Raw genomic sequence first — 12,307 nt, forward strand, 5'->3', positions numbered from 1 at the left:
TGCACCGAGCGGCTACAGGGTAAATCCTGTGTTGTCGAACCAGTTGGGTTTTACTGGCAATACTGGGCCACTTCCCAAGGCCAGGGCTAAAGAGAGAGGGGAAGAACGGGTTGGCACTACGTAACCTAACCGGCGGAAAACGCGCGGAGGGGCTTCAGTCTACATCATCAGAGACCCAGCTAGGCTGACTGCACATGCACTCCTAGCAGACAAAATTCCAGTCTGCGTGACATCAGCATTTTTCGTGGAAGCAGCGTCAGCTGTGCAGCAGCCTCGAGGTTATCGTGAGGTTGCGCTGACAGCGCTACAATTTGGCAGGCTTTCGGCCCATTTTGAACCAGGTTCGATAGCCGATATATTAATCATATTACAGATATTCATTCCTACCTCAGATGCGTTTGAGGTCGTGAATCACTACTAGGGGTAGATAGCTACTCGTTGATGCGAAAATCTTGACATGAGTAAATTTTATGTCCGTGTGCCTTTAAAAGGCAAAGGATCCGTGTCGTAGCTTCAGTGGGCGGCGCTGAAAGCAGCGGTGTAGACGAGGGTTTCGAAGGACGGACACTGCCGGTAGAAGCAATGGTGGTCGTCCGTTTGAGCGGGCGACGAAAGTCCCGTGCCCACTACGCAGGCGTTACTTTAGGCGATGACCTGACGCCGAATGGCGCGTTGCGTGGCATCCTTGTGTCCGGCGTGCGGACACAAGCGGACATTGGCTGGAATGTGGCGTAATAATTTTCTCATGACGCGTGCCGTAGGTGGTGGGTAGCAAAACAAATGGTGGGGCGGTGTTGGAAATGTGGCGTTGATGGTGCTGGTGCTGCGCACAATGTCGTAGGCGCAATGCCAACCACATATGAGTAGCACTGATACCTGTCTGCCTTTAGCGTTTGACAACGTGCCATGGGGTGCCTTAGTCATACTTACGCCTTCTTGCCGCGAACGTCCGCACTCTGGGGTACTTTGAAAGGGTGGGTGGAAAGCTGCCCGTGCGCTTGACTCTGGCTACAATGACGCGGCTGTCTTTAAGGCACAGCCGGGAAACATGCGAGGGCATGGTCGGGTGTAGGGGTATTCAAAGTCGGGGCGCTTGCATTTCTGGGGCTGTTAAGGAGAATGGTGCGAGGAGGAAGTGCAGGCTCTGTGGTAGGACTTGGTCTTGAACCAGTTCAGTGTTCTTGCTATTCTCTCGAAGGTTCAGTGACAAGCAGCACGCGCGCAGTGCACCATGCTCATTGACTGCTTGCGTGGCTGTCATAGCACACGCGCGTAGTTGCAATTCTGGCTGGCCCGGTGCGTTGTACATGGTTGTCACCGTCCTAGTAGTAAGTTCGGCGGTTGTTTCCGAGAAGTCACCAGGCGGATCAGCTGGTTCGTCTGTCATCGGTAAATCGGGAGTCGGTGCAGCAAGACAGGATTCTGCGATTAATCCGATGGTGTGTGATGCCGTAACCAGCGTCAAATCTGCCCCGAAAGGGGGTGCAAGTGGCACTGGTGTCAAAGCAAAGACCTCGGAGACAAGAACCGGAGACCCCGGGGTGGCGGGCCTTTCGGTCGACTGGCCGCGTGAAGCAGCAGGGCTATCTCCATCACCTGCATAGCCTGGGGTTGATGTCAGGGTGATAGTCTGGACAGACCATGGTGCGGGAGGCTTGAATGAAGATGAGCCACGCATCGCAGTGTTGCTTTTGGGAAGTTGATGTTTAATGCCGTATTACTGAAGCATGGCATCGGGCAGATGATCGTTAGGACAAGAGCTCCACGCGAGGTACGTGAGGTGGCGTTTGAGGTCCCAAGGAAGATGGTAATCCAGAACCTCAAACATGAATTCTTGGAACCAGATGCCGTTGAGCTCCAAGGCTGCCTCGAACTCTTGGAACCATGACTCGATGCAAGAGGTCCGGAATGGAGGTAGAGGCGGGTAGAAGTGCGGGAGGGCGTGAGCTAGCTCAAACGTGGCCACGAACCTCAGAGGCGGCGGTGCCACGCCGGTCGCTTGTCCGTACGTCCGTGGTAACCACTTGTGGAGATACGAAAGACGTGAAGGTGGCGACGTGCCCGTGCTGAAGTCACAGCGTTTATACGGGACGCAGGCACAGGCGGAGTCACCACCGCGGCATCCAGCCAAGCCAAGAGCTAGGCCGTTCTGAAATTCCTTGTGGCTCGCTCATCCCGAGCCACGCGGCTCACTTCTTCATCAGCGCGGCAGCTGGCCAAGACTGGCGTGGCGCTACAGAGTAAACCAAAATTAGTATAGGACGATTGGATAGTTTGACGAATATTACTCGCTGGTCGTGACATGCATAACGTTACAATCCCGTCACGTATATAACCAAACACTTTCCGCCAGTACGGGCCACAAGTAATAGAGTATGTTATATATTAGAGTATGTTATATATTAAAGCATGTTATATGAGAGTATGTTGGAGTAGTTATATCTAACGAGGGATGGCGAGAACGGACATAGATAATTTCAACGCGTGAGCGTTAAGAAAAAGTTCACATCGGCAGCGTTGACCCTACGAACGCAAAGAACAAATGTCAGTAAATGCCAGAGACCCAGCAAGAATCGAACCTCGGCATTCTGCGTGAGAACAAAGTATTCTACCACTGAGCCACACAAAGTCTCGGAGCAACTTTTGGAGTTGACCTTAATGTTCTCCAAAAGTCAGTTGAGAGCCCCGCCGCGGTAGTCTAGCGGCTAAGGTACTCGGCTGCTGACCCGCCGGTCGCGGGATCAAATGCCGGCTGCGGCGGCTGCATTTCCGATGGAGGCGGAAATGTTGTAGGCCCGTGTGCTCAGATTTGGGTGCATGTTAAAGAATCTCAGGTGGTCGAAATTTCCGGAGCCTTCCACTAGGGCGTCTTTGGTGGTTTTGGGACATGGTGGTTTTGGGACATAAAACCTCACAAATCAATCAATCAAAAGTCAGTTGAGGTTGCAGTGCGGGCTATCCAGTTTTATGAGTATTACATATGCACTCCTGTCATAAAGGCGTCACAACACGTTAATGGTGTTATCACAAGTCAACTTGAGCGTTATCAGCTGAAGTTGATTTATGCAGAATTGACCAGAGCTACCATCCTCATGAGCACCAACACTTCAAATCAGTATACCACTCTTGGTGTTTCTAATATATATATTGCTGTTTGCATCGTTATGCAACTGTGAACAACTGGTTATTAAAACATATGCAGCTGTACCGTATGTCCGTGCGTGCGTTTCCAGATATCTTTAGCGCCACTTCTTAACGTTATGCTTAATAATGAAACTACAGCACAGTCACCTTCTATTTGCATGCTTCGTATAACATCGATTCCCAAAGTACGAGGGATCTGACAAATTTTATTTATTTTATTTGCATATTTGTCAATTCTTTGGTCATTGGAAACACGATAATTTTTTGCTCGCAGCCACTGGTAATGGTGCCAGAATTTATGGGAAACGATTTTTTTTAAAACGCTGTCCCGTTAAGGAGAGTACCTAATTAGGCTCTATACGGGCCTGCCCCGCCGCGGTGGTCTAGTGGCTAAGGTAGTCGGCTGCTGACCCGTAGGTCACGGGATCAAATGTTGTAGGCCCGTGTGCTCAGATTTGGGCGCACGTTAAAGAACCCCAGGTGGTCAAAATTTCCGGATCCCTCCACAACGGCGTCTCACATGATCATATGGTGGTTTTGGGACGTTAAACCACACATATCAATCAATCTATGCGGGCCTGTGTTGCACACGAATAGTCGATTTTACAGCGGTGCTGTTAATGTCGAACTCAAGGGTCTGTCTGTGTGCGTGCATGTCTTTAAGTGTTTTGTGTGTGCGCATTCACGCGCTGCACGATAACCGATAACCGTTTTTCGAAGACGAGGTACCTAAGGGGGAGGGTTTCAGCCGAGGTGGCCGGGCAGGTGGCCTGAAGCCCAAGGTCCGTTGAATGAAGATGCATGCTTGAAGTTCCCAGCAGATCTTCGAAGTTTATTTCGAACACACCCTTTTTCATGTCACATATTAGAGGACGCCCCATAAAAACTTGGCTAATACTTTGCTGGAGCTACATGTGCACTTAGAACCCACGCGCCCTCCACAGAGAACACCTTCACCAATGCAGGCACGTGGAATAGAATAAAAAATGGACAGTGAGGTGTAAGGAGAGACAGGGAGGACTCACCGCAAGGCAGAAGCAGAATCGTTTTAGTTTCCATGGCGAGTGGGTAATCAAACTTCGCGCTGAGGCCGAGAGCGTCGCTGAAGAAGATATGAACAAGGGAATTCCGGCGACAATCTTTCTAGCCGATAGAAAAGATAATATCCTCGTGTGTTTCGCAGAGCAGGCTGAGAAGACGGTAGCTGCTGGCTAGCTGCTTCCTTGCAGAGGCAGATATATGGCACTCGCACAGCAGGTGAGATAACACTCCAACTCCACCACAGTGAACGCTAGCTGATGCAACAGTTCCCCGCAGCCTCAGTTAGCGCTCATACAGAGCCAATCGGATGACAAAAAAAGAGGTAGCGCTCTCACCGCTAGAATCGAGTTTTGTGGAGGAAAGTAGGAGGGCTACCACTGATAGTTATGATAATTATGAGACGCATGTCATGTGAGAACATGACCACGTGCCACAGTCAAGACTCCAATACACTTTGACGTGGCGCGGTGCGCGTGCTCACCGGCATTCACTTCGTGACGTCACGCTGGTGTTGCAACGCCAGGCACCGGTTCGTGCTGCATTGCTTTAACGCATGGGCATTCCATTGATTGATTTGTGGGGTTTAACGTCCCAAAACCGCGCTATGATTATGAGAGATGCCGTAGTGGAGGGCTCCGGAAATTTCGACCACCTGGGGTTCTTTAACCTGCACCCAAATCAGAGCACACGGGTCTACAACATTTCCGCCTCCATCGGAAGTGCAGCCGCCGCAGCCGGGATTTGATCCCGCGACCTGCGGGTTAGCAGCCGAGTACCTTAGCCACTAGACCACCACGGTGGGGCCGCATGGGCGTTCCAGCGCGTCTGAAATCCCTCCGTCACAAAAAGATGGAGACGCAGTGTTGTCTGGGTAAGGCATTGGCGCTAAACGTAGCATGTCGCATTTCGCGCCGGTTGCCGTCGGGCCGCACCAACGGACGCTTGTCGCGCCGGTCGCGCCTAGCGTGACACTACAGTGTGCTCGCGTTTTGCTAACGTTGTGTCGCTGTGCCCAGTGTGTACGCATGTCAACGCTAAATTGGAGTATATTAAGCCCCTCATGATGTGCTCGCGGCCATTTTGCTAACTGCACATATAGCGAATTCGGCGTTACGTGACGTCAATGAATGACAAAAGTATGACTGGTGCAAACATGATAATGCTGACAAGCGTGCATTTAAGAAAGTGACAACATACGACGCTCATAGCGTGCTCGCGTCCTTTCCGCTAGCTCCACATATAAGAAATTTGGTATCACGTGACGTGAACAGATGACGAAGGTAAACGACACATCCAAACATGATAATCATGACACGTAGGTCACGTGCGGCATCACTTACCTCCACCTCGTAACATTGCGCTGATTGTTAAGTGGCATATCAACCTTCCTCATTTGTGCTTGGCATATCAGGCTTGAGCCACTCTGTGCCAAGTCGCTGTGCAAATCTCGTTCTACGTGCTGCTGCAATACACCAAGAGCTGGTGGCCAGAGTAGCGATCCTTTTTTTCAGGCTGATAAAGATGTAGGCTCCGGTTTGTTCGAAATCCATACGAGGAGGCTTATATCGCAAAGGCGCAAAGATCAGAAAGACGACGTCACACTGTGTCTTATCTTGCCTTTGTGTCTTTGTGCTGTAAATCTACGCCTTTTTAGCCACCAGTTGCCATCGTGGGAGGCGATGCGGGAAGGCACTACGAACATTTTTGCAACGCACATTGTCATTGTTTTTACCGGGTGCACACAGTTGCGAGCTGTGAGGCCTTCGTTACCTCTGGCAGGTCTATGTGTTTTTAACTGCTGGTGAGTTCCACCAGTGATCCACTGTGTGACAGTGCTAACATTATTTTTTCGATTTTCCCGTGAAGTTCACATTCCTTTCGCTTCATTTTAATTCATTTTTATGCAGGCGTGCTGTGTGGCACTTCAATTTGTGAGTTTCAAACAAGTGCTGACAAGGACGTAGGCAGAACTTTACTTCGAAGTGGGGAGGTAGGAACGGGACGGGCAGGCAGGTGTTGCCGATTGTTTTTCTGCTTTTTGAATATCATGGCAAAAAAAATTTTGGGGGGGGGGAGGGGCGGACGAAGGGGGGTGGACGGCTCTGGTGTATACCACCTCCTGACTACGTGACCGATTGCATTTTGAGAATAAATGCGCTTGTGTAGCTTAATCCCGAGTCACCTTGTAACTTCCACAAGCCTAATACAAAGGATGGCTTAACAACTTCGGAGAAATTATTGTTCAAGGCAAATATAAAATGCAAAACGATCAAGAAACCAAGAAGGTTCACTCCCGAAATTAATTGTCCAGGAAAGACGGTGTTATCCTGGCTCAGATCTTGCGCAGCGGCCTTTCACTAATCCGCACGTTACGTCGAAGGATCACATCACTAATGGGACAGGCGATTTTTAAGACATTGCACGTGTGATGAATGACCGGGCTCTGCGACGCTGCCGAATACGCGGCGCCCGTGCGTGATTGTTCTTACAAGGCTAGGGGATGATACCCCACCAGAACAGATTGAGGTGCTCGCACGGTCATTACCTGGATGAGTAACGAAGCGCGTCCCTGAAAGGGAAGCTTCGTGATGACAAATTTTCGGAACGCTCTGCCTCCGCTGGCTTCTATACGAGAACTGATGCGTTTCCTGAAACGTCACCTGCGGCTTGGCTTCTCGCCCAGCAGTGGGATGAAGAAAACAAAATATGGCAGGAGTAATGGAGGTTAACCAAAGAAACATATATTTGCTAACGCTCGAACGGGAAAAAAAAACTATTTCGAGTCTTCTATCAGAGTGCTGACGAGCCACTTGTATATCACTCCCTTCAAATAAACACGTATATAGGGTGCAGAAACAGAAGAGCAATGGTTATCAAATGAGAGGCCATGAACTCCAAGGGTTGCGTGAAGCCAGTTTTAGCAGTCCACAATATGCGGGTTGGGAAAGAATAACGTGCACCCCCCTAATTAGAAATCATTATTACATGAAACTTGTCTTTATAATAGTTGCTGAGCGTTTATTGTGCATTGTTTTAGCAAAAGTAACAAATTTGGAAATCCCGTTAAGAACGGCAAGTAGCTTGAAACTTCCAGCGTACACCTCCAGCAGAAAGCACGCACCAAATAAGCGCACACAGGACAGGCATGGACTGGCACTTGTCACAGTTCGAAAGTTGAAGCACGCTGTTCAAACAGAAAGAATGGTGCACAAAACGCGCACCTAGATATACTCAGGACACGTGCGAACACTTGTCGCAGTTTTTCCTGCGTCGTGTGTCGGCAGTGCGCTCCTTTCGTGAACGCGGCCGCGGCAGCGTTCAAAGTGACCTCCGTCGTCTTCCGAATTACGAGTATGAAAAGCATGCGCGCAGGAGAGACCACTTTCTGTGGAGGCTGCGCTTCTTCGAGGCGACGACCTTTAGAGCGTGCCCAACGCGAGTACGTTACGCCATTTGCCACGAATCACTAAAACGTGCTAATTTTTCGAAGCTTTGAGAACTGCCAAACAGTGTATGGTCTTTATAAATGGCTTCGCGTTAGCATTCCCGACAAATCGCGCTCTTTGGCGTAGTAGATAGCGCCGCGCGCTGAGAATCGCGAGGTTGCTTGTTCGGTTCCTCACGACAAAAAATTGCTTTCTGTTTCTTTTTCTCTGCAATTTTTAGTGTGTATTTCTCAATGCCAATTCTGTGAAGAAAGTACGTCAGCAGAGCCATGGTGGACCCTGGCACGAAACACTTTCGTTTCAGGAAGGACAGTACGTACCGTGACCATGGCTTGGTATGATTTAAGTGCGCTTCACCAAATAGCATATTTGCATCGCGGTGGAGCTGACTGAGTCTTTCTTCCTCGTTTTTCGCACCCACACGAGCGCATAGTTTTTCTAGGCTTGTGTATTTGAAGAGCAAATATAGCTAAAGACAGGATGCATAAGGCTGCTGAGCACGCATCTAACTGACATATTGCTTAGTTTGAATAAGCGTGGCACTCGTTCTTGATTGTTCTTTCACATCAAGAAATTAAGGCACCTGTCTCATGCTGCATTTTGCGTTAGTTCAATGCGTCTCCCCCATCCCCTTTTTATTCACTGCACGGGAGCCCTCATTATTTCCACCAGGTGACAACAAAGCCGGCTCTCATATACCTATGGCTGATAGTCACTGCAGTAGAGACACAGAGAGCCGTGGGGCGAGGTTCCTCCCAAAAAGAGTTAGTGTGCGTCTTTAAAGGGTTAACGAAGAAGGTCCAGCTTTTTTTTTTTGTTACAAGTCTCAAACAAGCTCGCTAATTCACGCGGAAGGCCGACTGGAGATTACCGCAACGCGACGCGCCGTGCAGGCACTCCATTTCGAAAGCGACCCCTGCTTCTTACCCATGGGACGCATTACGCAGCGCCGACTAAGTCGATAGGTCATTCGAGCTACGAAACGGTGCTTTGGGCCTGTAGTGGCTGCTTTCGCCGTGCATTCCGCGTTCCCATGCTGCCCTTAGCCGTTTTGGTAGAGCCCCGAGACATGGCAGACAAGAGGTATCACTAAAACGACAACCTTGAAGACACCTCTTTATCCACGGCCGTTGGATAAAGAGGTGTCTCGCGAGTTTGCGTCTAAGGGAATTTGGCATGCGCCCTCACATATATCATTACTTCACACAGCTCGCCCCATGCTTCCGCACCATGGCCCTCTGACAAGAGTGATACGTAGACGAAGCCTTGATCAGTCACTGGCTGTGCGTCGATGGCGTAATTGCAGGCGCTCAGTTACGTTACGAAAGTCGGCGTAGTCAAGCCGAAGGGCTACGCATACCCCTTTTCACTGCCAGGGTGGCTTTAAAGACCAAGCGAGAACCCTAAACCAGTTGAAAATGGTTGTTCAAACACCAGGTAACTTTTTATTACTGCACTAAACCCCATAATCCTTCTGACAGCACGTTCAAATCTTACAAATGCAAATGCATTTCTTGCACCGGGAGGTTTTAAATGCGAAGCATTTTTTAGCAAACTTCGGCCACTTTGAGTGTATCTAACTATCTATCTATCTAGACGCTTACGTTTGGATGCTTTCGTGGTCACCCCTCTTAACTTGGCGTGCACCAAAATCAATGTGGGAGGGTAAGATGGTTTGAAGAATATGACGCGCTAGTGAAGACATGAAAAATGTCAAAGTCCTGTCTCTTACGTCGTCAAACACTTTCCGCCAGACAAGGGCACATACCCACGGGCGTGTATGTGCCGCTGGTATGCGGGTATGTGCCACAGGTGATGTACATTTAGTATCTAACGAGGAACGACGAGAACACAAGAGGAAATTTTAACGCGCGGGCGTTGAGAAATACCCGACATCGGTAAACAATGTCAGGGTCCCAACTGAAATCAAACCCAAGCATTCTTCATGGCAATGAAGCATTTTACAACAGAGCTACGCCAGGACTTGCCACTATTTTTCAAATAGATGCTAGTCTTCATGAAACGTCAATAGTGGTGGCAGTGATGCCTAACCAATTTTATAAACAATACATATGTACTCCTTTGATACAGCCATCACGTCGGGCTACCGTCAATTGTAGTAAGTTGCCATGCGCTAAAGTAGATTTCTGTTGCAATGTTCAGGGCCAGCATCTTGGCGAGCATCTGCGCTTCATATCAGCTTCTGGTGTAGCTAATACGCATGTTTCAGTTCGCATCGTTGCGCAAGTGCAAACAACTGGGTATATCAACATTTGCAACTCCACAAGATATGTTTCTGCGTGCAACATTTGTACATACATTATGCGTCATTTCATGACGTGTCGCTTAATAAAAAAATGCAACACGGTCACCTTACCCTCGGATGCTTCACATAACGTTGATTCCAAGGTACGTGGGTTCTACCAAATTTCTTTTACTGGCCCTGCTAAAAATAGTGCACATTGCGCGCGCTAGAAAAAGAGAAGAGCGAGAAATGGCGCATCGCACGTGAAGCTTTAAAATGCGAAGCCTTTCTTAGTGAACTTCGGTGACTTTGAGCGTATCTATCTATCTATCTATCTATCTATCTATCTATCTATCTATCTATCTATCTATCTATCTATCTATCTATCTATCTATCTATCTATCTATCTATCTATCTATCTATCTGTCTGTCTGTCTGTCTGTCTGTCTGTCTGTCTGTCTGTCTGTCTGTCTGTCTGTCTGTCTGTCTGTCTGTCTGTCTGTCTGTCTGTCTGTCTGTCTGTCTGTCTGTCTGTCTGCCTATCTAGCCGCCTACGACTTTCAGCTCTCCTGGCCGTTTGGATAATGGTATCAATACAAAACTTGGTATGACAAATAGGATGACTGTATGACGAGCATATTTGACTAGTCACAACATGAAAATGAAGAAATGTATGTCATAAATATCATGATTTACTTTTCATGGCCTTGCTGCTGTTGCGGTAGTTTCGTCCACATGACATGTTGCAAAACTGGTATGGTTTGACATGATTGCGTGGCGAACAGAAACGGCAGACCCTATCATGAAGATCATGACATGCATGTCAAGTAACATGACTACATGCCACGCTTATGATGTACTCTCGGCCATTTCGCTAGCGTAATATATACTAGATCTGGTATTACGGTACGTGAGTGGATGACGAAGGTATCTGACTTTCGCAAACATGATAATCATGTCATTCGTGTCATGTAACAACATGACTATATGCCACGCTCATGATGCGCTGGTGGCCATTTCGCTAGCTTCACTTACACCAAATTTGGTATTACGGGGCTTGAATGAATGACGAAGGTATGAGACTGGTGCAAACATGATAAACATGAGATGCGTGTCATGTAGCAACATCACTATATGCTACGCTCATGATGTGCGCGCCGTCATTTTGCTAGGTTCACAGATAACAAATTCGGTGTTACGTGACTCGAATGGACGGCATAGGTAAATGACACATCCAAACATGATAGTCATGACATGCTTGTCATGTAACAACATGACTAAATGCCACACTCTTGATGCACTTACAGCTATTTCGCGAGCTTCACATATGCCGAATTTGGTATTATGTGACGTCAATGGATGACGAAGTTACGTGACTGGTGCAAACATGATCAATCATAAGATGCGTGTTGTGTGAGAACATGATTACATGCCACAGTGAAGGTGCCATTACAATTAGACGAGACCCTGCCACGTGCGCGCCGGCGTTCGTTTCGTCACGTCACACCATCGTTGAGACACCAGGCGCCGGTCCTGCTATCGTTGCTTTCAACTCTATGATCTGAAGGCCGCCCTGTCCAAAATGACGCGAGGAACGGCGCTGGGTAGGGATCGAGGGACAGTTAGGCTTCTAGCCAAATCTCAACCCTCTCCAGCGCCTTCGCCGCCATAACCCCTTCCTGCACCCTTGCCTCATCTTCACCCTCTTCACTCTGCATATGGCAATGGAATTGCCGTGGATTAAGAAATAAGAGAGACAACCTCTCACTGTATATACAGGGGTTCATGGGCCCCTGATGTCATGTCCGTACAGGAGCCTTTAAAAGCTTGCAAACCCCTCGGCTATCAGGCTGTACATTCGCATCCTAGCTCCCCATGGGCTACCACATATATACAGAGGAATGTCTCGTTTATAGCGCATGATATTTCCGATCTTTACAGTGACTGCCTTCTTCTTGAACTTCTCCCACGTCATACAGGACAAGGCAAATGTTTTATTTTGAATATTTATTCTCATCCTAGAGATGGCCTCACTGCTGTTTTTGGAACAATCGATAGGACCATCCAAATAGCAAACTCTGCTCCCATAGTTGTAACGGGTGACTTTAATGCCACGCACGTAGATTGGAGTTACAGGAGAAACACTCGGAAGGGCACCAGCCTTTTTCAATACATTCAGCGAAACAGGTGCACTCTAGTCACTGACTGCATGCTACCAGCCCGAATTGGCAACAGTGTGAGCAGAGATACTACCCCTGACCTTACTTTCACTAAAAATGTGCGACAAGCTAACTGGACACACAGTGGGTTCAACCTCGGCAGTGATCATTAAATCCTAACAATTACACTGTCCATGCCAATTTTCGTCAACAGTTTCAATTAAAACCTATTGTTGGCTTGGACAAATTTCGCGAAATCCGAGACCGAAACC

Source organism: Rhipicephalus microplus, unplaced genomic scaffold, assembly GCF_043290135.1.
Source record: "Rhipicephalus microplus isolate Deutch F79 unplaced genomic scaffold, USDA_Rmic scaffold_18, whole genome shotgun sequence".
Classification (NCBI taxonomy): Eukaryota; Metazoa; Arthropoda; class Arachnida; order Ixodida; family Ixodidae; genus Rhipicephalus; species Rhipicephalus microplus.